General features: G+C 31.8%; 1 protein-coding gene across 5 annotated transcripts in view; it reads left to right on the forward strand.

Moving 5' to 3' along the window:
• Positions 1-26,075, forward strand: part of step (cytohesin steppke) — a 107,669-nt gene that overhangs the window by 14,723 nt on the left and 66,871 nt on the right. The window contains exon 1 of one of the 5 annotated variants that reach the window (XM_075375567.1): positions 2,300-2,612. The exons of 1 other annotated variant lie outside the window; for it this stretch is intronic. The gene's annotated coding sequence lies outside the window, so the exon portion shown is untranslated. Of the gene's footprint in view, positions 1-2,299; positions 2,613-23,243; positions 23,316-26,075 lie in introns of those variants that run through there. 3 more of the 5 variants (XM_075375568.1, XM_075375571.1, XM_075375569.1) reach the window with 3 other exon arrangements.

Genomic DNA, 26,075 nt, shown 5'->3' on the forward strand with positions numbered 1-26,075 from the left:
ATTGATAAAAGCCATTTGGTGATTTGAAAAAATCTTAATTCATTTGCAAACGGTAAACACATTTTTAATATATAAAAAATTGTTGAATTTTTACCCTTATGTAATGTGCTCAAACAACAAGCACAATAGCCCTGGATCAGGCTTTAGAATAGCCACAGGGTCAGAGACCACCCTGAGGTTCTTGACAGGTTGTAGGCAGAGTACCCTTGCAAACCTTTACCAAACTACATAAAAAGTAGTGACAAAGCAGGTCCCAAATCTTTACTTCAGATCCAGTTAGCAGAATAAATTCAAATTTGGAAAAATTAATATTAAGAAAACGTAACAAATTCTACCAAAAAAATTGGTGAAATAAGATCCCATTGCTTGGTTTTATTAGGTTCAAGCTTCATATAAATATTAGATTCTATTATTATCATCATGAAAATTTAAATAGCACATATTGGAAATATAGGCCTTAGTTAAACAATTTTCTTCATATTCTTTCTGTGGATGGCTTTAGGATCACATAACCTCTGGGAATGTTAATCAGATTTGGCAATGCTTGCTTTTGAAAGGTGAAATCACTGAATATTTTTTAAAATATTAGTTCACTAAATAAAGTAATAAAACTAATATAAAATATATAGTAAACAGTTTTTTGATGTCTATAGATATGATGCAGTATTAGTACATATGGCATAAAACTAGTTAAAGTGTTTTCAGTCTAGAAATTTTTGATGTCAGTGATGCACCTCTCTCTGATCAGCCATTGACTGAAAAAGTCTATGAAATTATTAAAAAAAAATCGAGCCACGTTAGTAATCATGATATTAGTAACAAACCAAACATTTTTGAAACTACTCATTACGGGTGATAAAAATAGATCTTGTTTGATAATATATGGTAAAGATCATGGCTGAAGCAAGGTGAAACTGCAAATGATGGCAAAGGATTGATGCCAGTAAAAGTGATGCTGTTTGCAGTGGAGTTGGAAAGGAATTATTCACCATGAGCTGCTACCACCCAGTCGACAATTTATTCTAATTCCAACTTGAAAGATTAAGATAAGCATTCGACGTAAAGCAACAAGTATTGATCAACATGAAAGGTGTCACTTTCCATCACAACATTGTCAGACTCCACGCATGTTTGGTGACCCATCAAAAAATTTAGATACCTTGGCCAGGAAGTTTTAATGCATCCACTGTACAATCCTGACCTCAGACTGTCAGATTTCCATTTGTTTCAGCATTTACAGAACTCTTTTAACGAGGAGAAAACTCAGAAGTTTGACTACTTGAAAACGACAAAATGTGATTGATCAAAACAGCACATATCTGGTTTAATAAACTTCATTTGAAATGTAAAAAAAAACCTTATTTTACATTAAAATATAAAAAAAATTTGCTTGTTTATTCAATGGATGAAAAACTACAAGTTGTAAGGTTTGATTCCTTTGACCTGGCATTTTTAGAGCAGTTTGAAAAAGTGTGTATGACTAGCTTATTTAGTTGGGTTGCTGGATTTTACGTTAACTTTCTTTTATCCTTGAACAAAGTTAGCTGTTTATCAGCTTAATTTGGTAATCATTTATGTTATTTTGTAAGTTGCACTTTTTTTTAAAGAAACCAGAATATTGGGCATTATTAAAATATTATGATATTTTACATATTGCAAAATATTTTCAATAAAATGTATTGGCTCCAATTTGTGGCTCTATAAAATTATATCAATTAAACGCCAGAAAGTTATTTAGTTTCTCTTCAAATTCTAAATTTTATTTATAGCATATTATCGCCCAGAAAATGTATTAGTTGAATCAGCAAGGTTACAGTTTCTTATAGTTAGTTACTCATTTGAAATTAACATTAATGAAACAGATTAAATAAGGTATTTATTCCCTAGATAGATAACAGATAATTTACATTTAATTGATTACAGAGTTGTTCCAAAGTTTCCACACACGTTAATGAATTTCAAATGTTTTAAGTGAAATTGCTGCTCCCCCTCTAGATTTTTGACAAGGGGAATGAACTGCATTGCTGTTACTTTAAATTAAAATGCCACTTCTTAATAAAGCCTTGTTAAATTTATTTTATTTATTTATTTTTTTGAAAAACTTATTAAAAACTAGAATTATTAGTTTTACGTATTTGTTTTAACCGCATTAACATAAAAATGGGAATTCCGTTTAAATAGCAGCCTGATAACGTCATAACATTGATGCAGTAGTTTATAATAGAAGCTGCTTATTATAACAACTTCATTTAATTGTAGTGCTTACGCCTCTACGGTTTCTTGTGTTAATTGAATTGGACTTTTTTTAATGTTTCGGTACGGATCGATTTAGGATTTAAAGTACGCGTTTTTCTTTAATTATTAAGATTTACATTAGTGGACATATTTTTTTTTTTACCGGAATATGATTGTGACTAGTGGAACCGAAGTTTTTGTTGCAGGATTTAGAAAGAATAGCAGTCTCGTGCGTCTAGAATGTCTGTTTTTACGAACTACTCGGTCAGCTGTTTGTTAGTTAACCGTGAGATGTCGCCGTAACTGGGTTTCGTAGTTATGCGTTATGTTAATGCTAGTTAGTACCGCATTTATAGGGAGCGAGTTGTGCGTATAGTGTAAGCTAGCCTTAGTTTTTTCTATAGTGCTGTGGTTATGTGTGTCATGTGATATCCGTAATTGTATAATATAGTTTTAAACTAAACGTAATTTTATTAGTGGTATTTTATTGAATTCGTATAATTTGTGTTACGGTATAAGAATTTATTATAGGTTTGATTTTTTCGAATAAATAAACATATTTATAATTTCCCAAGCACGTGCCCACGCGTGCATGTGTTAGTAATTATCATGTCTGTTCAAAATGATTCGTCATATAAACACTTAGAATTCTGTTATAAATTCATTCTACCTTTTTTGCATTAACTTTGTTAGGCACTTTCAGATTAGTGTATAAAAAAATTATAAATGATCTTTTATAGTTTTACATTGTAACTATTGACAGAGCCCAGTATTTTTTTCGTGTAGTAATAAATTGAAATTCTTAGTATTATCTTTAGTTTAATTTGTAGTCTGATGAGAACCGCCTTATAACATGTTCCGCATAAAAACTATTACACAGTTTCAGCGTTGTGTTATGCAAATTGTAGTATAGATTTTGATTATGGATATAATTCAAAATATTATACACCAAAACAAATATCATCTTCATGGTGGGGCATCTGTTAGAAAATTGTTCTATCTTGTTTTGACACTCCTTATCTGCTAATTAGTTATTAATATCGAAAGTTCGATTCGGTTCTCAATTATGGGCTACGTCCATCCCCGTTTGAGATATATTCCGAAACTGCATGCCTCCTTCAATCGGATTTAATTTTGTAGTCGCTTGAATATAATCTCTTTTAAAACATTCAGGACATTATTTTTATCTCTTTAAGGTTCGAACAACTTTTCTATGAACCTTTTTTTATAAATGTAATAATTCTTATGATATCGGTTTTTTTACTTATAGCACAGCAAAAATTAAAAAAAAATACCGCTTGCATTCATATTTACAAACAATACAAATATAATCCATGAAATATATCGGAGGAAGTATATCTGATAAGCTGGATTATTGTTAACACCCTAGGAGTTCTCCGTGTTTATCTAATTTCAATTCCAAACGTATAGTATCACTTTTAATGTTTATTATGACACTTTTTCAGATTGATTTCGATTGTTTGGTTTTTTTTTGGTACGTAATGTTTTGTCCTCAGTAATGTTATAACTAAATCGTCTGTGCGTTATTTATGAAATAATTTTTTTTAAATATTTTTGTGTTATTTTAGATTGTGTAGTTTTGTACACGTTTCAAAATAATCGTAGCGACAGTTACGGAGTTATAGTGCTGGAAACGAAGTTGTCAAAATTATCTTACTTTTTTGAAAGAGTAAAAATTAGGAACCGATAGAAAATCACTTAGGAATTTTATTGGGGTTTAATGCTCGTTTACTGGTGATCCATCTCCCTCTTCGTATGCAATAAGCGGCGGGGACATTCCACAAAAAGTGGTCGATAGAAACTCATAAAAGTTTTAAAAAAAGATTTTAAAAATGCTTTTCTACGGTTTTTAGTTAATATAATGGCCGTGGGTAGACGTTATTTAAAATTTTTATTCAAAATTTAGAATTCGGTCGCTATTGTTTATAAAATTATTATTAGATTTGATATTTTTCATTTAGGTTCAAAAATATTCCATAGTTACGTAATTTTATTTGCACAGTGTTTTAAAATATTATATTATTTAATAATTATATATACGACCTTCATAAAAATATTTTTCCTTGGGATAATATTTCATTTCCAAGTATTTGTTTTGTCATTATTTCTTAGTAATAATAATAAAAATAATTGTGGGAAATTGTCTTGCAGTCGCCGGTGTTATTTTTTTTTTAACATTCCTAATGAATGTTGTGTAACATAATGTCTTTAACGTGAAATAATGAATTGCTATTGTTTATCGTAGGCTATTAATTTACACGAACAAATACTTTTACATTATCTTTGTGCATAGTGTAAAAATAATATTTTGTTACAATTTTGTTAGTACTTAGATCGTTATTTAATCTAATTAAATGGTATCATCCAATTTGTTTTTCGTTTGTTTCGATGAATTTTTAGCCTCTGTTTTTTAGTTATTGTAGGCCCACTATTCTTTATTCCGAATTTTAAAAAAAAAAAATGGTTATATAAACGTATAATGAATTGCATTACCGTGCATTGGTTGTCGACTGGGTTTTTCGGTATCATATATAGTGAGCTTGAATTGTGGTTTTTCAACAAAATATAAATCTTAATAGTACGTATCTTTATCCTATTGCTATATAAAAGTTGAAAGTTTAAATTTTTAATGATAATCGCAAATAGCAGCGCGTTTTCACGTGAAAAGAAAATCATTTCGGCAGTGAAGTAGAGATAGTCTTAAACATATACTGTATATCACTATTATCTTTTACTCTTAAATTGTGTTGTAACAATATAAACATATTTTTACATAATATTGTATAAAACTTTTTAACAATTAACATAATACGTATTTTGATGTGACGATTCGGTTTTCTTAAAGGTGTTTGAAGTCAGCACCGTTCTCTGTTGTCCGTGTTCGAAATTACTTTCTTAAATCGCAGTTTTGTTTATCGTAAGCGTTTTGTGAATTTTTTGAAATTAATAGTAATTTTTCAAAAAATTTGGGATAAAATACAAAAAAACCCTTGTAGTGAAATTTGTGTTTTAAAATTAGAAAGCGATGAAATACTTTTACTGATATACTATGTCTGCTGCATACAGAAGTAATGTAAACGGACGTTTCTTCGCCAAGTTTCTCTAATTTAACGACTTTGTCGTGAGTCGGCGACCGGCTGCATACAAGTCTTCTGAAGTGAAAATAAAATTAAAAATTTCGTTTGGAAAGAAACGCTACGAATAGTTTTTTATTTATTTTTTTATCAGTAGAGTTGCCGACTTTACGGCAAGAAACGCCTACGAATAGTAGTTTTTTTTATTTATTTTTTGTCATAGAGTTTCCGACTGATACGGCATGACTTCTGCAGTGCCCAGTAGTCTAATCTCTCTCTGATTCTTTTATTATTGTTTTTTCTCCGAATTACAAAGGCCGTTGATTTCAACGGAGTTTATTGACGCTCTTTTGCTGGGTGGTAGAAGACCGAGTCCTAGCTTTAAATCCAGAATGATAGTTTCCAACTTGGTTCCGGTTTAGAATAAACTCCATTTACCTAGTTTTAAGTTTTTTTCGAGCGGTTAAGCTTATTTGTATATCTTAACAGTCACAATAGCGGTAGCAGCTGAATGGCAAACATCCAGTAGCATAATTGAGAGAAGTCTGGGTTCAATTTTTTTATCTTTTTTTTTTAAACTTTTATTATTACATTTATACTAGCGCAAAGATTTTTTTTTTTAATTTCAAAGCGGCCTACTGGGGACTATGCTGATATTTCTTTTTTCCATGTTTTGCTCCATTTGCTCTGAGTGCACCCGTTTTTCTTCTGTCCATTTCATCGTCGTCGTTTATTATCATTATTGTTGTAAATAGTAAATAATGAAAGATTTTACGATTAGTATAAATGTAAGAATGTGGATGTACAAATAAGTTACTGGAACCACTCGAAAATCTATAAATGGAGTTTGCTCCAAAATGAAGTCGAGTCGAAAGCTGCCATTTTGGATATTTACTATAGAGATATCTGCCCTTTCACCTTGCAAAAGGGCATCAATAAACTACGTTGCCAGTTGATCGCCTGCCCTTTTAATTTTTTTTACATTTATTTTGTAAAAAGATATTGATATTTATTATGGGTTTTCCCTTTGTTAAGCTCCATTGTTTTAGTGTTTTGTAAAACTTTGTACTGTGCTGTTGACTGTATTTCCTAAACAATATTGCTATGTTAAAGTTTTATTATGTTATTATGACTGGTTTTAAGATTCATTCGGCAATACTGAGTAATTTTATCATCATACAATTTGTATGTGGATTTAACGTCTTATGATGCGTTTCAGGCTTATCGATTACTTATTACGCCTTGTGAATAATATATTATTATTAATTTGTGTCTAAGGTTTTGCACGTAGGTTGTATTTAACGGTCTAATTAGCATTCTATTAATAAGGTAGTTGAAGTTATGTGATATTGTGAAATTTTAGGTTTTTTTTTTATTGATAAGGAATTAAGTAATAATAATTTTTTGTTTAGGTTTTAATTGAATCGTTTCAAATTCATTTGTCGCACAAAACTACGTAGTGCGTCAAAACAATAAAACTTGGTCACGGGCTAAAAAATATTTCCTACTTGTGAATCCAGTTTGTATAAAGTCGAACCGGTCAGAAAACGATCGATTATTTTGTTATATATTTTAATCCACGCCTATACATCATGACGTAGCGACGGGTTAAACCGCGATTATATCGCCCATACTTGCGGTTACCTAATTAGACATCGAAAGTTAACCTAAATAATTGACTCGAATCCGATAAAGAACCCCCTACCGTCCTACTTGTCGATTTCCTCTGTTATAAAAAATACTGCGGAAACTTTTCTTGCCACGAAGCGTGTTAAGCCATCGCCTTACACGAGTACCGATGATTTTGAAGAAAATAAATTCCGTTCTACAGTCTTCCTAATGGGTCACCAGTTGACCCATCGGGTTGGTCTAGTGGTGAACTCATCACAAATCAGCTGATTTCGAGGTTCAAACTAGTAAAAGCAGTTACTTTTATACGGATTTGAATACTAGATCGTGGATACCGGTGTTCTTTTGTGGTTGGGTTTCAACTAACCACACATCTCAGGAACGGTTGACCTGAGTCTGTACAAGACTACACTTCTAAATGAATGAAGTAGATTCTGTACTTCATTCTTTACATTCGTACATCATCCTCTGAAGTAACACCTTACGGTGGTTCCGGAGGCCAAACAGAAACGTCTCCCTGATGCGGTTTGAATATTTGATACAGTTTAACTCGTACATATCGAAGCATCGTCTCTTTTTATGTATTCCATATTATATTCTCTATTCCAGTTTGGAAGGAAGATATTTTATAAATAAAATTTGAAGAGTTTCTGATGATTTACGTCATTTTTTAAAACTGGTTTCCGCAAGGAATTATACCCACGAACCTTTATTATATTTAATTTACAGAAGCGGCTTTCCACAATTTCGTCGGCCGACGTTTGACTATTTTTTACTAAAATACAACTACCTCGCTGAGGATTGCGTAGTTTTTCCATCTGAGCACTGCTTCTTATAATTTTTTTAACGTTGTTCAGAAACAGCATGATTTGAGGCTAATAAAGTCAACGAAACAGAATAATGTCAGCTATTCTTCAAAATGATTGCGGAAACCATCGGTGTTAAAGGCTTCGGTTTACATAAGTGTCGCTATTTAACATAGAAAAAAAACACATTTTAACTGTAGAAAGCGATCCACCCTCCTTTTCAGTCGCTTGAGCTTTGTTAACGACCTGCAGTATTGACATCTAAAGGTATGATATTTGCGACTTCGGCCGACACCCCACAACTATAATATTGAACCTTTCAGAAATGCAAAATTCCTTTGTCCATTATGTGTAATTCATTTTTAATTACGTAGTCTTGAAGAGGGAGTAAATATCTAAATCTTGATCTTAAATGACAGGAACGTAAAAACCTCTGTAAAAACGTAGTCCGTATTTCTTCTCTGTATTCAAAGTTTTCAACATCATCTTTATTGTAAACAAATAAAGAATCTTTTTTATTTCTTAGATTTTAAACTAACTCGTGAAATTTAATTACGTTTAGCGATTCGTACAGTTTACTGTTTTCTTTAATATTTTTCTTCATTCAACCCTGAAATCACCAGATATCTAAACGAAGACACTCGTCGTTCTTGTTTTACCGACCGCATAGTCTGCAGTGATTAGTTTTAAAAACGTTTATTCGTTGTTTTACTTTCAAAAACTTTCGTCATAGATACCTCTAATAACTGTTGCTAATACTATTTTATCGGGAAAAATCCGGTTTTAAAAAAAAGAAGGCGGAAGGGTTTCATAAAAGTTTTCTCTTTTAAATATCTGTTTTTGTTATAATTCACCGTAGTAGAAAGTAATTACGTTTTGTAATTATTTTTGTACAATAATATGATTTAATTGCATGAATGTATTGTAATTGTTAACTTATTCTGGCATGATGTTAAAATCCTTTCTATCATTTTTTCAGCAGTTTGAAATTTTCTTAAATTTACCCATGTATATTAATATAAAATTACATTCAGAAAGTGGACAAACAGTTTATTTAATTCAGTAATGATATTTTTTTTTTTTGTTTTTTTCTATGTTTCATGTTAATTTACATAATTAATTTTGCGTAAAGTAGTCCATATTCCTGTTTTTTTTTAATACAGTTTGATAAAGTATCTAATTTTTATTGATTGTATCTGCGGTCAATCAATGAACAGTAATTTTATTCTGCTTTCTTTCCATCTGATTATATTTTTGTAAAAAAAAAAAAATTATGTTTAATTGCGAAAAATTATTAGTAATTTTATTCCTTTTTTCTGTTTTAAGAAGTTATGTTATTTCTGTAGACGCAAACTAAGAGATTTTAACTATACTGTATTGTGTGAAATAATGAATATGTTATTCATTATTCCTTATACAGTAATCATCTTGCATTGAAAAAAGGGGCAGTAAGTGAACCGTAAAACTGAGGGAGCAGTAAGAATTCTATTTATGAGTATTGTTGTTCCGGTTGTCCACTAACGTATTCGATTCTTTTTTATCCCATTACTAAGAAAAAGGTTCTTTTTTTCTAAATGAATAAGATAATTTTCTGCTACGAAGGCTTTTAAACTTAGTTTACATACATTTTTCTATAGATTCTAATTAAAAAAAACTTTCTTGTTATTCATTCTTACTGCATTACAAATCTTTTTTTCATATTCGTCACAAAGCTGCTGTATATTATATTTTATTACATAACGACGAAAATTTTGGAAATCATTTGTAATAGGATATTTTGTTGATCATTATCACCTGTCCGCTTTTTCATCCCTAAAACAAAAGGTTTCGGAAGTTATGCTGCTTGTAAGTTAGATACAGTAATATACGGGTGCAACGTTCTGTATCTTCAGAGTTCGAGGCCTGTGCCAGGGAGATATCTAACGGTAGAATAGTGGGAACTGTGGAATTTAGAGTATAATTAAAGGACCAAAAGAATACATTCACGCCGGTAGAAAAGATTCTACACTGCCCCCCTTCCACGGACCTAACTTTTTCAATCTTGAGTTTCAGCAAAAATTTGAATCATTGCGATGTTCGAAAATCCGTTTTGAAAAATACATCCGTAATAAAACTACCACAGTATTTTTAACAGAAAATTTTAGTTATAAAAGAAAAGATGTTTAATAGTTGTTTAAAAGATGTTTAATAGTTGTTTAAAAGATGTTTAATAGATATTTAAAGATGTTTAATCGAACTTATTCATGTAATAGCTTGTGTTTTCCTTTGTTTTTAATTATCTCGTTAATCCTCTTTGGCATTGATTCCACTAAGGTAGAACAATGATTTTTTGATTTCTTCATCTCGAAACCAAACCTGTATCACTGACCTAATAAGGTCAATTTTTGTATTAGAGTTCATTTTCCCAAATCTTCTTTTAGTATGGTCGGGGGGAATTCCCTGGCCGCGAGAGCACTCAACTTTTTTGGTTTTTGAAGAACTCTTTTGCTTTCTTTGACTTATGATATGGTGCAAGGTCCTGTTGTAAATTGAGTTCTGGGTTCTTCTGCATAAGTGGGACTGTTTTTCTGTGGCATATGTTAATGTATTGGTCGGATTTCATCATCTTATCCACAGGCATAAGTACCCATAGTCCTCATGTGTAAAACATCTTTTTGGCTGAGTATTTGGGAGCTTGTTGCAGGTGTGCTGGCGTAGTATTCTTCTCATCTGCTGACTTAAGAATGTAGGCTACTCTCTTCCTTGGACAAAGAAATGAGTCTCGTCTGAAAAAATAACTTTTTTCCATTTCTCAATAGTCCATTCTTTATGTTCCTTTGCCCGTTGAAGTCTTTTTGTCTTCATACCTGTCAGTCAGTAACTGCTTCTTTTTAGGCTTCCAAGCAATCCTTTTCACTGTCAATCCCACTGCCATCTTTTACGAACTGTCATATCAGAAACATTAATCCCACCAAGTCCGTATTAAGGTCAACAGCCGACAGTCGTGGATTAATTTGCTTTTTCTTATTAGTAATCGATGCTGCGTAGACGTGGTTTTCTTTTTCCGTCCATATTTTCCTATTCTCTTTGGAGAGACAGAACCTGTTTCCCTAAACCTTTTCACGATTTCATTTAGTGTACCTAACCCCACACTGCACTCACTGGAAATCTGTCTTCGAGTCATTTGTGTGTGTTGGGGCAGAGCACAATTTTTGACCGCTTCGTGTATTAACGAGAAACTGACAAGGTCACCAAAAACTAATTGATAATGAATTATAAAAGCACATAAACCACTAATTCTGTTCGTATATGAACTGACAACCTGACCTGAAACACTAAACAGCAAGCAGTCTGCCACAGAATGAAAATTCCCTACAACAGAACAAAAATTCCCCTTGTTCGGATTAATTTGTTCGCTACTGTACTTTCCTGTCCCCAACCGGCTCCGCTAACTTAGAAAATTTGAAGTATTTTTCAAATTTCGTTTTACCATCAGAAAAATATTAACTCGTGAAAAAGAAAAAGTTCACGCCTTTTTTGTCATCAAAAGACACGTGGCCCCTACATCTCCCTTTACATAATAGCATGAGATGTATAAGGGATATATATCCTACTTTTTTTTATATATAAGGTTCAGCAAAATATTCAGAAGGAGAAGTAGTTCACGCCTTTTGTCCTGAAAAGTGTCCTGCCCCCTATAATATAACAGGCTAATTCATTCCCCCTTTATATAATATGATATATAAGGTTATGTGAATTCTAGTTTATATATATATATATATAATTTTTTTTATTAGGAAAAAATTACACAATGATTAGGCTTCCTTGAACCGATAAGCCGCTTTAATTTGCAGCGCTCCTGAATTAAAATAAAATAATACAAATTAATTTAAAATAAAATTAAAGAAGAAGATTTTATTGAAATATGGATATCAGAATGCTTTTTTAAAATTTAAGTTAAATATAAAAAAAAAAGTTAAAAAAAAGTAAAAAGTTAGTTTTTGATATCCCACCCCTTGCCTTGAACGGTTTCAACTTTTATCGAAGGATGAATATCATTTTTGTGATCAACTTTATTGGTTGTGGTTGAATGATGGACCACCTTCCTCCTAAACGAACCAATCAATTAGTTTTTCTTAAATAACAAAAAACAAAAATATCGATATTTAAAACCATTTTTTTTTCTTCAGAAAAGAAAGCGTATACGTATCCAAGAAAATAAAGAATTTTATGGTCCGATGATGTCTAAATCTCCAGCACCGACAATTAAGCACTTGAAATATTGTGTTAATACAACATACTAGTTTCTTTTTCAAAATATATTTTACCATGATAAAATTAAAATACGCAATTAACCCACCGGGTTGGTCTAGTGGTAAACTCGTCGTCGTAAATCAGCTGATTCGAAGTCGAAGTTGTCAGGTTCAAATCCTAATAAAGGTAGTTAACTTTTATTCGGATTTGAATACTAGATCGTGGATACCGGTGTTCTTTGGTGGTTGGGTTTCAATTAACCACGCGTCTTAGGAGTAGTCAAGGTGTCAGGCTCGCTCAGACCTATAATCACTGCTCCCCAAACAAAAATGGATTATTGAGATATTCTAACAGTTTTATCAAAATGTGCCCCCTACCTTCAGAAAAATATTTCTAATACGTAGAAGAAGAGTTTCAAAATATCCTTGTGTTCATATTTTATTTAGTTTAAAAAAAGGCTGTAATTGGTATACAACTTGTTCTTTTTAGAAATATATTATACGTTAAGAACAAAGAAAACAAAAGGAAAAAAATTTCAGATATCCATGTCCTCCGTAGCCCACACCAGTAAAGAATTACTTGTTCAGATTCGGAACTAATCTTTTAATAAGTTTGTTTTACTTTCTGGAAAAAAATTAAAAGAAAAACATTTGTTGTCCAAGAGATTTTGCGATCCTTTTCCTTCAAAGGCCTTAAAAGTAAAAACCTGATGTATTCGATCCCATATTTTTCAAGTTCTACGTTCCTAGGGAGGAGGAGATAAAAACTTATATAATATTTTACCGTTTATCGTGTATTTATCAACAGGGATATAATTTTAAATATAACTGCTCTGTAATTAATTCCTAAATACCCACCAGGTTGGTCTAGTGGTGAATTCGTCATCGCAAATCAGCTGATTTCGAAGTCGAAAATTCTAAGGTACAAACTCTAGCAAAGGCAGTCAGTTACTTTTATGCGGATTTGAATACTAGATGGTGGATGATACCGTTGTTCTTTGGTAGTTGAGGTTTCATTTAACCACACATCTCAGGAACGGTCGAACGAGTCTGCAAGACTACACTTCATTTACATTCATACTTGTCATCCTCATTCTTCCTCTAACGTAATACCTTAACGGTGGTTCCGAATGCTAAACAGAAAAAAATTGGTAAATAACTCGATTCAGTCGGCGCCAAATGAAAACATCAAAACATATATCTAATTTCTACTCGTATATTTCGAGACAGCATATTACAACGCCACGCTGTTAGTTTATAACTTGGTAGCTCGTAAAGTGAATCGAATCGATTATAGGAACTAGGTATAGAATGCTTTAAAAAATAAATTACAAGGCCAACCGTTCAGCGGTTTGACTGTATTCCGATAAAGCGATCCCGAACGTTTTAGAGTCTGACGTAAAATTTTGATATGCTTTTTCTGTTAATTTTAAATCAAGAATCGTTTATATTTTTTTAGTTTTTGATAACGATTCGTCTCGTGAAGGAACGATCGAAGTAGCAAAACGACGATGGGTTCTTTGTTTTTTTTTTAGAAAAGCTTGGTCGACTGAAAAATTAAAACGTAGTATTGATCACTTTGAAATGTGTATTCTTCTTTGAAAAAGCTGTCATTTTTTTCGCTCTGGACTTCTCGGCATCGGACACTCGAACGATCTTTAAATGTCGCAAACCTGCGGGTCATTTTTTCTAGTAATTATTGTGCGACTCGAATGTTAATAAGTTTAATGTTTTATAAGAATTTTATATATATATATATATAAATTTATTTTTGAATTGATAGGTGCGTTGCAATTGTGTGAATAAATCGCGTTCAAATTTTTATTTAAACTTGATTTCAAAGTAAAAAGATTTTAGGTGTAGCATATAAAATTGTGTTAAAAATCTTGCTATTTGTTTCATTTTTAAATAAGCATTAATGTATCTATATTTAAAATACTTGTGTTCGAGCCAATATAGAAAGTCTAGCAATTTTTCAGCGAGACTGTAGGTCGCTTTTTCACTTTTAAGGTATATATATATATATATATATATAATTTATTTTTGAAGTCGGCATCGATCATTTTTTTTTTTTTTTAAGTTATTTTTTCGTAGACATTTTTCAATACTAATTTTGATTAACCTTGTAATATAAGATCCGTGTGAGTATTGCGAGATACCTTGTGTGTATAGCATATATTATATAGTAGCTCCTATTTTGCGCTTTATATAAGTTTATATCATTAAAACATTTCATTTAATGTTTATAACATCGAGCATATTCATGTCGGATTGTGTTACACTAGTATTATAACCGGTTTTGCGTTATTTTTACGTCATACTTTAACCTTAGGAAAATAAATAAAGAATGTATGTCGTTCATAATAATTATTGGTAACAATATCTTGTGAACATCGATAAAATGTACCCCGTTTAATCATTTTTTACAGTTAATTGAAAGTTTTTGTTTCATTACTTAATTTTTAATTCGGTTCTTTTTTTCGGGTTAAGTAAATTTTGCCGACATAAGAGAGGTGGATTTTGTGCGTTTACCGTTAACGAAATTTTCAACAAACTAAGTCTGTAAAAAGGATAAATATTCGAGGATCAAAGAAAAGTTTAATAAAAAGTTATTAGCCGTAACAAAAAATTAATCGTGGCTATAAGGATAGTTTCTATCGGACCAAACGTAGGTTCGGGAATAACATGTAATTAGCGATAATCTAAAATATAATTTTTTGTTCGGCAACTTATAATCAGCTCTGTTAACAGAACCGTTGTAATGTATGGATACCCTTCGATGCTAACTTAGTTTTTAAAAAACCAAAGTAATTTGAAAAGTTTTAAGCGAATTTTCTTCATGTGAAAAATGTGAGTAAAGTAACGGAGATTCTGCTGTTATATTCTTATCTCCTGCTTTATTTGGTGCGTTTTCGTACTAGAATTTAGGTTCTTATTCGGCTCCCCTCAAGCAGTTAAACCTCATCCAAAATCATGATTACCCTTGTTTTTAAATTCAATATTACGATAATGGTAATGATGTACGTGTCTTATTAAAGATATTTACGAACCTTTTATTTTGGAAGGCTTTTTTTTTGTTTTTTTAATAAATACATAAGTGTGATCAAAACGCAGTTTTATACATTCACTAGACAAGCTTGCTTCGCACGTTTTCTTGCCATGTTTTCAATGAAACTTCGTTTTTTAAACTTAAATAAAGTCACCATACGCACGCTTCACATTAGAAACTAAACTGACGTTTGCAATCCCTTACGCCTCTTTTCATACTGCTGAGAGCACTACGTATGATATGCATGTTCGAACATGATGCTTTCACAGCGAATATTATGCAAGCAGACCAAATTACAAGGAACACGTACACATCAAGTCATAACATGTAAATCGCGCTCATATTTGTACACTTCAAATATGCATGTTCATTCCCGTTGTTATCAACGCAGTTAAATTTTAAGTTTCTCTGTTTCATTGGGTTGGGGTTTGCGGTTTATTCATTGTATATATATTTTTTTTTATATTTTGGAGATCGTGGAACTAAAAATGTTGAGAATCATGCTCTAGAATATATCTCCGGAAGGGGTCAAGGTAGAGAGCTGAAAATCGATGTGTTATAGTCAATTTGGGTCAATGTGTGTTAGTCTATTATTTATACGTCAAAAAACCAAATCAAAAACTATTAGGTTGTCGTCCAAGAGGAAGAAATCACAACTTCACCCCCAAAGTGGCTAGAGCCTCGATCTTTAATTTAAAACCTTCCCCTGGGATTATACGAATGTATCCTGAAAATTTTGTATTCGGTCGGTTGGTTCTATCGATGTAAATGGACAGAACCACCAGAACTTTCGCATTTATATATTATATAGATCACGTCCGGAACAGTAGTTTGCTATGGTACGGTGAACAAAAAAAATGTTGCGCTTGTTTAAAAGGCGAAGGAAAATCGTTGATAAATCTTGATCTGGGTGATTTTACTAAGAACTGTATTCATGAATAAAATAGAAGAGGGTGTGTATGCATTGTTCAAATTAATGAATAAAAGTGTTGACTGTGTATAACAAATTGCGTGATTGACCGTAAAAATGTAAGTAAAATCGGAAGAAAACTATTTTTAAAGGATTAATTGATATTTATTTACCGAAGTCCTTAAAATGACAACCCATTATTAATTGTAATTGATAGAGAATAGTATTGTCTTTAAAAGAAACCTTTTGTAATATAATTTTACATAACTTGATCAGATTCTTGTTGACTTAATTGTTAAAAATGGGAGGCGATAAAGTATTTTTTTGTTGGCCAAACATACGCGTAATCAAAATAGTCGGTTCTGTTATCTGGCGTGTTAAAAGGGAATGTTATTTTTTGGGGATAGATGACTTATTTTTTATTGAAGTTATCACATGCGTTAAATATAAACGTAAGAAAAATGTAAATTTTTTCAGACTACTCGAGTAATACTTAGTTCCACCGAACAAAGATCTAAGAAGCCGTTTTAGGGCAAACGCGCACTGTGCGGCCGAACAAGCGGCCAGCAAGGTGGTGGCCGCGCCTCGGTCTTCCAATCTCAAGATGGATGTTACTGAGATAGCTGCAGCTGTGTGTATTAACCATCGCTTGAAACGGTAAAGAAAAACATTATTGGATTCATCCCATTTTACGATGTTTTACAAAAGGCATGTTTTATAATTTTTTTTTTTGCGATTGCGTACATGAAAAAAAAAAATTTCAATTTCACAAGAATTGTACAAAACACATCATTGCGTTTGCTCATAGAAAATTTTTGCTGGAATATTCATCGGAAGACAGATTCCATAAACTTGTTATTTCTTTAACATTAGAGAAATGGATTTTTCTGTATCGAAATCAATTTCTAATGTTATATCAATGTGTTAAAAAAAAATTCAAGAGAAAAAATGAATTTGAAAAAAAATGTTGTACTTTTTCGTTAAATTACGCGATAAAATTACAGTTAATAAATTTTACATATGTATGCATACAAAACTAAATAGGTCACTCACTCTCTGATCGCATACTGGCCGTCTGGCGTGCGCATTGTCTCAAATTTTGGCCACAAAATTTCGGTTGGTCACACCGGCAATGTACGCGTTCACTCGCGGTCACTAAGTGACCGCTGCCACTTAGTGGCGCGCGCGTTTGACCTTAGTATTATTAGTATAGTTATAGTGACATTATTCAAATAAAGTATAAGAAATTCTTTAAAGGAGAATTTTACATTATTTAATCTATAAAAAAAATATAAGAAAAAGTACATGCATTATTTTTATGAAAGTTTTAAACAATAAAGCCCAAAAAGAATTAGTTCAAAGGCTTCAAAGTGCAAAAGTTAGATTATATAACAATGAAAATTTTTTTTTCTGATTGGAAATCCTGTTAAAAATTTGTTGAATATCTGTCACAGTATCGATTGTAGATAAATTTATTAGCGCAAAATTAAAGCGTTTTTAAAACTTTCTTCGACTGTACTAAGAGTGGCTATGGAGTAAGTTACAACATTTTAAAATTTCATTAAAATTTATTTGTTTCTTTTTTCATAAACTTTTAACTCGTATAAATTACTTTCAAACGTTTTATTTTTATTAAGCGTTCACCATTGTTTAGCAAACTATTTTTAAAAAGAGTTCCTTATTGTTTCAGCCCTACGTAGCTGCTGTAAAATACTAAAAGTATTGGAAAATTTTGCTACAGTATAATCAGACTGCCGCGTCCGACATACCGCTTCGAAATTTATATTAAAAAAAAAATTGAATACTATGGAACATCTGAATATTAAAATTCTCTGTAATATTATACAAAAGTAATATTAAAAGAAATACACTTATTGTAAAAAATATTTGATTTATTTTTTATAAATAAATCGATAAGTAATTAATAAATGAACCTTTATTAAAATTGGTAGATTTTAATAAATAGGTACTGTAGATAATAAGTATAGATTATTATAATAATCATAATATATAATAAGTATATATCGTTTAGAACACGTCAGTTTTTGTGCTTCACGGATAAAAAAAGGAGCTACCCTAGCCAGCATTTACCCACTTAATTGAGCTTAATGTAAAGTTGCAAAATTTTGAGAAAATTGACCTCCCACCAACACCCCCTCCCTACAGATATTGACCCCCAAAATTGTATAACAATTTTCACCACTTACTCGAGTCTTTGTACAAAATTTCATCAAAATCGGTTCATCCAGTCAAAAGTTACTAAGCTTCAAACACGCAAACGTGCGAACATTCCCCCCCCCCACCTTTTTGTTTTTTTGGGTCTCCGGGTCATAAGCGTCGAGAAATGCAAAAACCCATACCCAATTTTTTGACTGATTACCATAGTTTCCTTGTAGTATAGTTCAGAGCTTGATACAAAAAAATAAAAGTTATTTGTAAAAAATTGTTCGATTTTCGTGTATATTTATGGGTTGAGTTTTGTCACTGAATTAACGAAGAGATTTCGCAAACGCTAAACTGGATGAAGACTCCGCTTTTAATTAATTTTACGTATTTCTGGTGTGGCTGTAATAAATTAAACTTTGCTTTCGATTTTTTGTCTTTCCATTCAAGAGATCTTTAACAAACACAACCTGCCAAGTTGAAGTTAATTTTTATTTTAAAAATTATTGTTGAATATTAATGAATTTTGAACCGAACAGCTATAATGAGAACCGTAGATAATAGTAATATTATTCATGTTTAATTACGTTATCTGAGACCTGTTTAGACGGTGGTCAACAATGCTACGGTATAATCTACAATATAATCAGCGTTCCACTTAAATAGATTGACGTATGTTTTTTTTCCTTTAAATTCCATTGAAGGTTGTAAGGTAACCTTTTTAATGTGCAAACTACATTGTAGCTTTATTTATACTTCACAATTATTTAACTATAACCTTGGCGTATTTTTAAGTATTAAATTATTTCACAACTTTCATTAGAATGACGTAAATTGCACTTAAAAACATAAACAAGCAGGATTTGAATAGGTCATAAAGTTAAAGCATGATGGTTTTGCTCATATTATTTTCTGCTACAAAAATTATTCTTCGTTCTTCAGCATTTAAGGTTTGTGTAAAATGCTAATTTACTTGAAAATTACACGTAGGTCTACATGTTCATAATGGATTAGGGAAGCAAGTACGCATAAACCTTGTTTATATATCGTTTGAAGATTTTCTTTTTTCCTCATTATTTTTACGGATTGTTTTCTTCATTTAAAATTATATTTCAGCAGAAAATATTGTCACTATTTCGAGTAGACCTAATTTCATCTGGGCCTCATATAATCTGGCCATATGACATAATTTCGCGATAGAAACACGGTGTCTGTAAAAGGGGTTATTTTTTTTTTGCTTTTACGACCTCATAGGATCACTTTAGTTCAATTTCTGGGCCAGTCCATTTTGTAATCGATTCTTCTTATTTCCGAATCGTGTGAGTTGTTTTATTCTTGCTTCTTTTTTTTGCCCACATCATTTTGAGGCGTTCTGATCTTTGGCGCCTGTCCTCGTCTGAATACACCCTGTTGGATTTCTTTTTGATTTTAGGCTCAAATGTTATCATATTAGTTAATTAGTTTGTTGTATTTTTCAGATTTTGTGATTAGATCTTCTTTGGAGATCCTTAACTCTTCCATATCTTTTCGGACTTCCGTTATCCATTTCGGCTTTGTTATTCTTTCCCAGTATAAGTTAATTATTTGGTTTGAAAGTCTGATGTTCTCTGCTCTAAGTAGGTGCCCCATGAATTAAAATTCTTTTTTTCCTAGAGAAATTTGTTAGTGGGGTTATTATTATTTCATATACTTCTTTATTTGGGATTATCCTCCACTGTCCTTCTACTATGTTTTTCTTGTTTATGCATTTTCTGACTATCTTTCTTTTCGATCCTTTCTACTTCTCCAATTTTGTATGGTCCGAAGAGAGTCTCGCTGATTTCTGGAAGAATTTTTGTTTAATAATGTCTGATTTTAGTTTTTGTCGATAGGCATTTTTTATTGTATATGTTTTGGGTAGTTATTAATGATTTTTTAAGTTTCTCTGTTTTTTTTTTTTTGCCAGTTTATTTTCTCATTGATGTTATGTGTTATGGTATATCCCAAGTATTTCAATTTTCCCACTAGTTACACTTTTTTTCCGTTTACATTTACATGATTAATGCATAGTGGATGCCCGACCATAATTTTAGTTTTTTACTTATTATATTTTCAAACTTATTTTTTCAGCAAGTTGTAGCTTCTCTTTTGTTGTTTGAGAGGAGGGATAGGTCGTCTACGAAACCCCAGGCAGTTTACTTTAATTTTTGTTCCATTTTATTCTTTCCTGATTTAATTTTCTCCGTTCTCTCATTATATGTTCTAGAGCGCAGTTAAGGGGTTTATATATAAATTTATTTATTTATTTATTACAAAGCCCTTGCATTTGATGGTAAATTTATGACTTTTTGCACTTAATTGTTCTTTAACATTTAATACTATTATTAGGTTCCTGTGTAATTTCAGCTAAGAATGGTACAGAAATTTCCAACTGGTGGAAACCTCCATCGTATGTTAGAAAAGAGTTAATCTATAACGATCAAAATGCTCGCTTCGCACCTTCTATAATATATCTTCTGTAACAGTTCTGCGTTATATCACCTTGCTTGTGTGTCGAACGAAGCCGTTCTTTTTATCGTTCCCATAATGTTCTGCTTACTTGCTGCTAAGAGCGGTAGGTAAGTAAAGCAACGTATTTACGAAATGTGTCTACTTCTAGCGTTAAGTGTAATAATGCACGTACGGAGTGTGCTAGCAGTAAGAGCGGGCGAGACTAAAAATATAGTGTTAACAATTTATTTCTTCCACCGTAGTGTCATTCACTACGTTCACCCGTGCGTAATTGAACGTTAATTCATCAACTTCTCTGTAAGTTCGATGTTTTTTTCTTAGCTTTCAAAACCGTATATAAAACATACACAATACGTCTGCGAAAACACATTCAAGTGTAGTTGGCGACCATGCTTCACTATTTTTCATGGTGGATACCGCATGAGGCAAGGATCCTTTTTAGTTTGTTTGCCAGCCATTTAAAATTATCAAGAGATACGGAACCTTATTACGAAAACAAATCTAAAACGGCTTATTTTTATTAATTACTTGTCATCGCAAAATCAGCTGATTTTGAAGTCAAGAATCCTAAGGTTCGAGCCCTCGTAAAGTCGGTTTGCTTTTATATAAATGCTAGACCGTGGATACCGGTGTTCTTTGTTGGTTGGGTTTCAATTAAACACATGTCTCAGGAGTGGTCGGCCTTAGACTGTTCAAGATTACACATTTACAGACGCCTTGGCATCTCTGCAGAGTACTGTTGACATCATGTCACGGTAGTGTTTCGCTGTAACCTGGTATACATAAATAAATAAAAATTTTGTATTTACATTAAAATTCGTATCGGTTCATTTTGACTGGAAAATCATTATACGCTTATTTTATTGGCTGTAAATAGAATTGCAAAAATAACATCCGGACGGCTTCCTGTCTTGATCCAAAAACAGTTTTTAATAATTTTTTTTATACAGTTAAAGTATTACGTGTTTATAACCAGTATCGGCGGTAGCTGAAATTAGTGGGGTTGCTGCTCCAGAAAATCTTTTTCCGGGCCTTTTCAAGCCACGGATAAATTTTTCTGTAAAATAAAAGGACCGAAAAAAATTAATCAAATAGCTGGAAGTAAGATAATAATCTATTTTTACACTTTATCACATTCAAGAAACCGGTACACTTACGCGCAACACACACGGAGTAAAAAAAAAAACTACCTTCCACCAGCACGCCAGGGTCGACACTGCGGGAGTGGCAGTGCTCTCTCTCCTCCCCTCTCTGTTTCTTTCTTTCTTGCAGCCTCGCGCGCAGCTTCCTATGTGCTCATACACACAACAGCCAAACACCATACTGCTGGAATTGTGAAGCGCACAGTTCCATACAAAGGTTTTTGTATTTTTTTCATCAACAGGGGATGTTGACATTAAGGCTAAGGACTATATATTGTACAAGTATAAAGGAAGAATTAAAGAAAACAGGACTGATTATATTAAATGTTATCGATATTATCAAGTGGAAATTCGGGGTGCTGCAGTTCCACAGTGCCTATACGCGAACCGCTACTGCTTATAACTTTATTTCGTGTGAGAGCTCCACGGTTAAAACGTTTTCTCCCATTTGCTTGCTTATTTTTCATTCTATTCGAAATTTCATCGGAAGAACAATTAATAAATAACGTATATTTTTGTACATCTCTCGCCCGACAAGTCTTTTTTCTTTGACAAAATTAGTTCCTTTACAGTTTTCAACGACGAAATTATTTAAATAAAATCGTTAAAACGCAGGAAATTTTCTTCCATTCATTGCGGTGATTACAGATAATATTAACTAACCTTCCATAATCGTGTTAATTTCATCCGTATAAGAGATACTGGTTATTTTATTATAAATGTTTTTATAAGAATTTAGCTTCTAATTTTTTTATCCTGTAGCGACTACGTTATCATAGTGGAAAACTGCACGCACTGAACATCTTAGTATCCAATTAAAATGATATTAAATTAGAGTAGTTACTGAAGTATTTTGTAAAAGATTCGTTGTAGTAGTGATGGATGCGGTTTGGATATTTTTTTAATATAACCATTTACATTATTTTCAGAGGTACGAGGATTTATTTACACCTCTTTAACTTGTGTTTTCACTGGACTAATTTATTATGAACGTATTTCTATGTTGATACGGTTACAAGTATTTGTTTTTTTAAGATCGTGATGGCCTTTTTTGTCGTAAAATTCATGGTCTGATGCTATGATCAGAAATAATGCCTTGTACGGTTAATTAAAGAATTTTATGTATTTTTTTGCTTCCACATAAATGTAAAACAGCTATATTTTTATTTTCTTATCTCTTATTTGCGAAGTTTATTGTATTTGTTTATTAATTATCTTTTCATTTGATAATTCTTATTGTTACAGTGAACTTTGATCGAGTACAACACGCAAGACCCGTTATGATTACAATAATATTTTCATATATTTATGTAAAATATAGTTTTATGGGATTTACGTATGTACGCAGTTATATAAAGCTGTACGTTTTTGTTCTTTTAATATAAACTATCGACTACGTTACTTTTATATTGGCAGAGGTCCATTACTTTATTACTTTACATAATACATAGCGATGTAGTAGAAGTATTTTGCTGCGAATAATCTTTTTGTGCTTTAATATTGCAGAGCAAGTTTATACATTAACCGAACGCGTGTTACAAGCGTGCAGTGGCGGGTATATAGGGTATATATTCTGACGCTCAATTTGTTTTTGTAATATTGATTTTGTTTACCGATCTGTAAAATCGTTTATTCAAATGTATGATGTAATAAGTTCTTATTTAAAACAAAATGTAATTTTTTAGTTTTCGTTATTTAGTGAAAAGTTGTGATTGAAAACAGGTTAAATATTATATGCGAATCTTTAATAAGTGAACATAAGAAGAAATTCTTATTTTCTCTTGGCCCGGCCAGGGATGTTTGTTATACTTGTGAACGGATATTCAGTTTTACAGTTTTCTTCGCCTATATCGGATTGCTTTCGAACGCAGTAGTTATGACGATTCGGATACGACTGAACACAGATCAACCTTCGAACAAAGCATAACCGTATTAAAAAACAATGAAGTATACGTACCGGGCGTAGTAGAAAAAACAAGGGTGTCTCGCCTTCTCTTACCATGCTGTACTGATGGAAATGCGCATCCTTTTAGTAATACAATCGATGATAGATTTTCTAAAGCAATAAATCGATGTACCAGTTTCATTAGAGATCGTCTGAATTCTCGTGAAAACGTTAGGCGTTTTCCATCGTGAAAAAGATCTGTTTTTAAGAGTGAAAAATTGATAACTGTTAGAAACATTCACAAACAAAAAATAAATTTGGTAGACGTAGAACTGCAAAAAGCGATCAAAAAACACTTGTTTGTTTTATTAATTGAATCGCAGTGATTTCGTTCTAAATAAATTCCCATTTCAACTTTTACTAAATATATAGCTATCACCGAAAACTAGTTAACCGTAAAGAATGCAGTTAATAATCAAAAAAATCTCTAATTTTTTGTTGTTTTTAATTCCTTATTTGTCGACTTGATATACCCATTATATAATTTGTTTTATCTCTTTTTTACGCTTAATACGTTGTAACGGTGAGGAGATAGTTGAACGGAACGGAATGATGATTAGTAGGGAAGTGATGACTGAATAACTATGGCGTCACTATTTGCCATTCCCAGAATAACCTAAAGCGGGTGAACTTTCAGTTAGTTACATATTGCTTCGTGCGTATTTGTTTATAGCATATATCGAGTACGTGGTGTCTGTGTGTGTTGTTTTTTATGCGACCCTCTTGCAATGAGTATTTAGACACACACGTTCGTGACCTCGCACTGCCGTCTCCTGGCTCTGTTGGAATAGTTAAACCGTTAAAAAGATTCATTTTTATCTGAATTTTATTTCATTAATGTTTCTGAGTGTATGTTTGTAGTATAATAGTATAGTAAAATTTAAAAATATAACTATAACGTTTAGATTTTTATTTAAAAAAGTAATCGATTTGACTTCAAAATACTTATTAGTGAAAATTTATAAACGATAACCCACAATCCTGAAGTAAAGATATGTTTATCTCTGAATTTGTGTCGTTGTATTTTAGTTACAGATTTAAGATTAGTTGATTTTCTGTTCTCAAAGTTGTAATTTTGCAGTGTTCTATGTGCATTCCCTTTCCCTTCTCCTTAATGTAGGATTAACTTCGTTGAATTACCGTAAAATATTTTAGATAATTATGTTGAAGCGGTGAAAGAATTTATCTTAACAACTGGCTCCTTCGAATCGATTGGATAATAGTTCAGCAGTTTCGTTTGTGGAATCTGTTACATCGTCTTCGGATTGAAGGCAAGATATGAGGGTGAAATGTCTACCCCGCAGATGATGGCCCTCACTTTCTTTCTAACGTCTGCCCCTCGTACTTTAATGGATTACATATAGTTGCCCGTATGGTTTTGCTTTGTGATTTTTTTTTTGTTTTTTATCTAATAAATCTTTTTACATACACATTGTGTTTTTTTAAAGGCAATTAAATTACATAATATCGGACTTTTTTGGGAAGCGTTGTATGCTTTTTTCTTCCTTTTTATCGCTTAACTAATTTCATTATTCCACCACGAAACGGGTGACATCTTGGATTTCTCGGATGTTGTGAGAATATATGCTGAGTGGATATATGAGAATTATGCCGAGTCAAATATAACATTAGTTATTCCATCGACATAGTTTTCGATGATTCCAGTTTTTATTTGGATTGAAGCTCATCCAGCCTGCCTCATCGAACAACCATCTTATGGGGATGGGATATATTTTCACTAGAGCATCTGTTGAAGTTTGACTTCTTTGAATATAATTTTTTTTTAAATATTCAAAAATTCTTTGAAGAGAAGATTGTAGAAAGTAAATAAAGATTTAAAGTACTCAGCTTGTCTATGACCGGCTCCGCAATGTCTTATTTCTTCATGAAGAGTTACTTTAACCCATTCTTTTACGGTTCTTTGGCTTTATGCTGTTGCTGTTTCCCCTCCTTTTCCTGCTGCTAACTATCTCTTTTTGCCGTCTAGGGGGAGTGTACTAGAAAACGTTATTTTTATTATTCGCCATATTACAACGAATATCAAAATAACATCGCGGCTGTACATTATTGCGCTGTAATCAGCCAAGCAATAATTATCAATAAGAAAAATATTTTCTAATCGTCTGTAAAGATAATTTTCCATTAAAAAATATAATATAATTATATTAAAAATAGTTTGAGTTATGACTTCCCCAGCGTGTACTTGTATTTCATTCATGATGTGGATGTTACTGAATTACAATTTTTGATTAAATCGATTTAAACATAACACATTTTTTTAGTAAATTTTAATGTAAAATCTTTAGTTTGAGACAATCAAACTACCAGGTTATAATTTGTTTTTCTTATTTCGTGATAAACTACTTGTGTGATATATTA

This window comes from Lycorma delicatula, chromosome 9 (genome assembly GCF_047948215.1).
Source record: "Lycorma delicatula isolate Av1 chromosome 9, ASM4794821v1, whole genome shotgun sequence".
NCBI classification, from domain to species: Eukaryota; Metazoa; Arthropoda; class Insecta; order Hemiptera; family Fulgoridae; genus Lycorma; species Lycorma delicatula.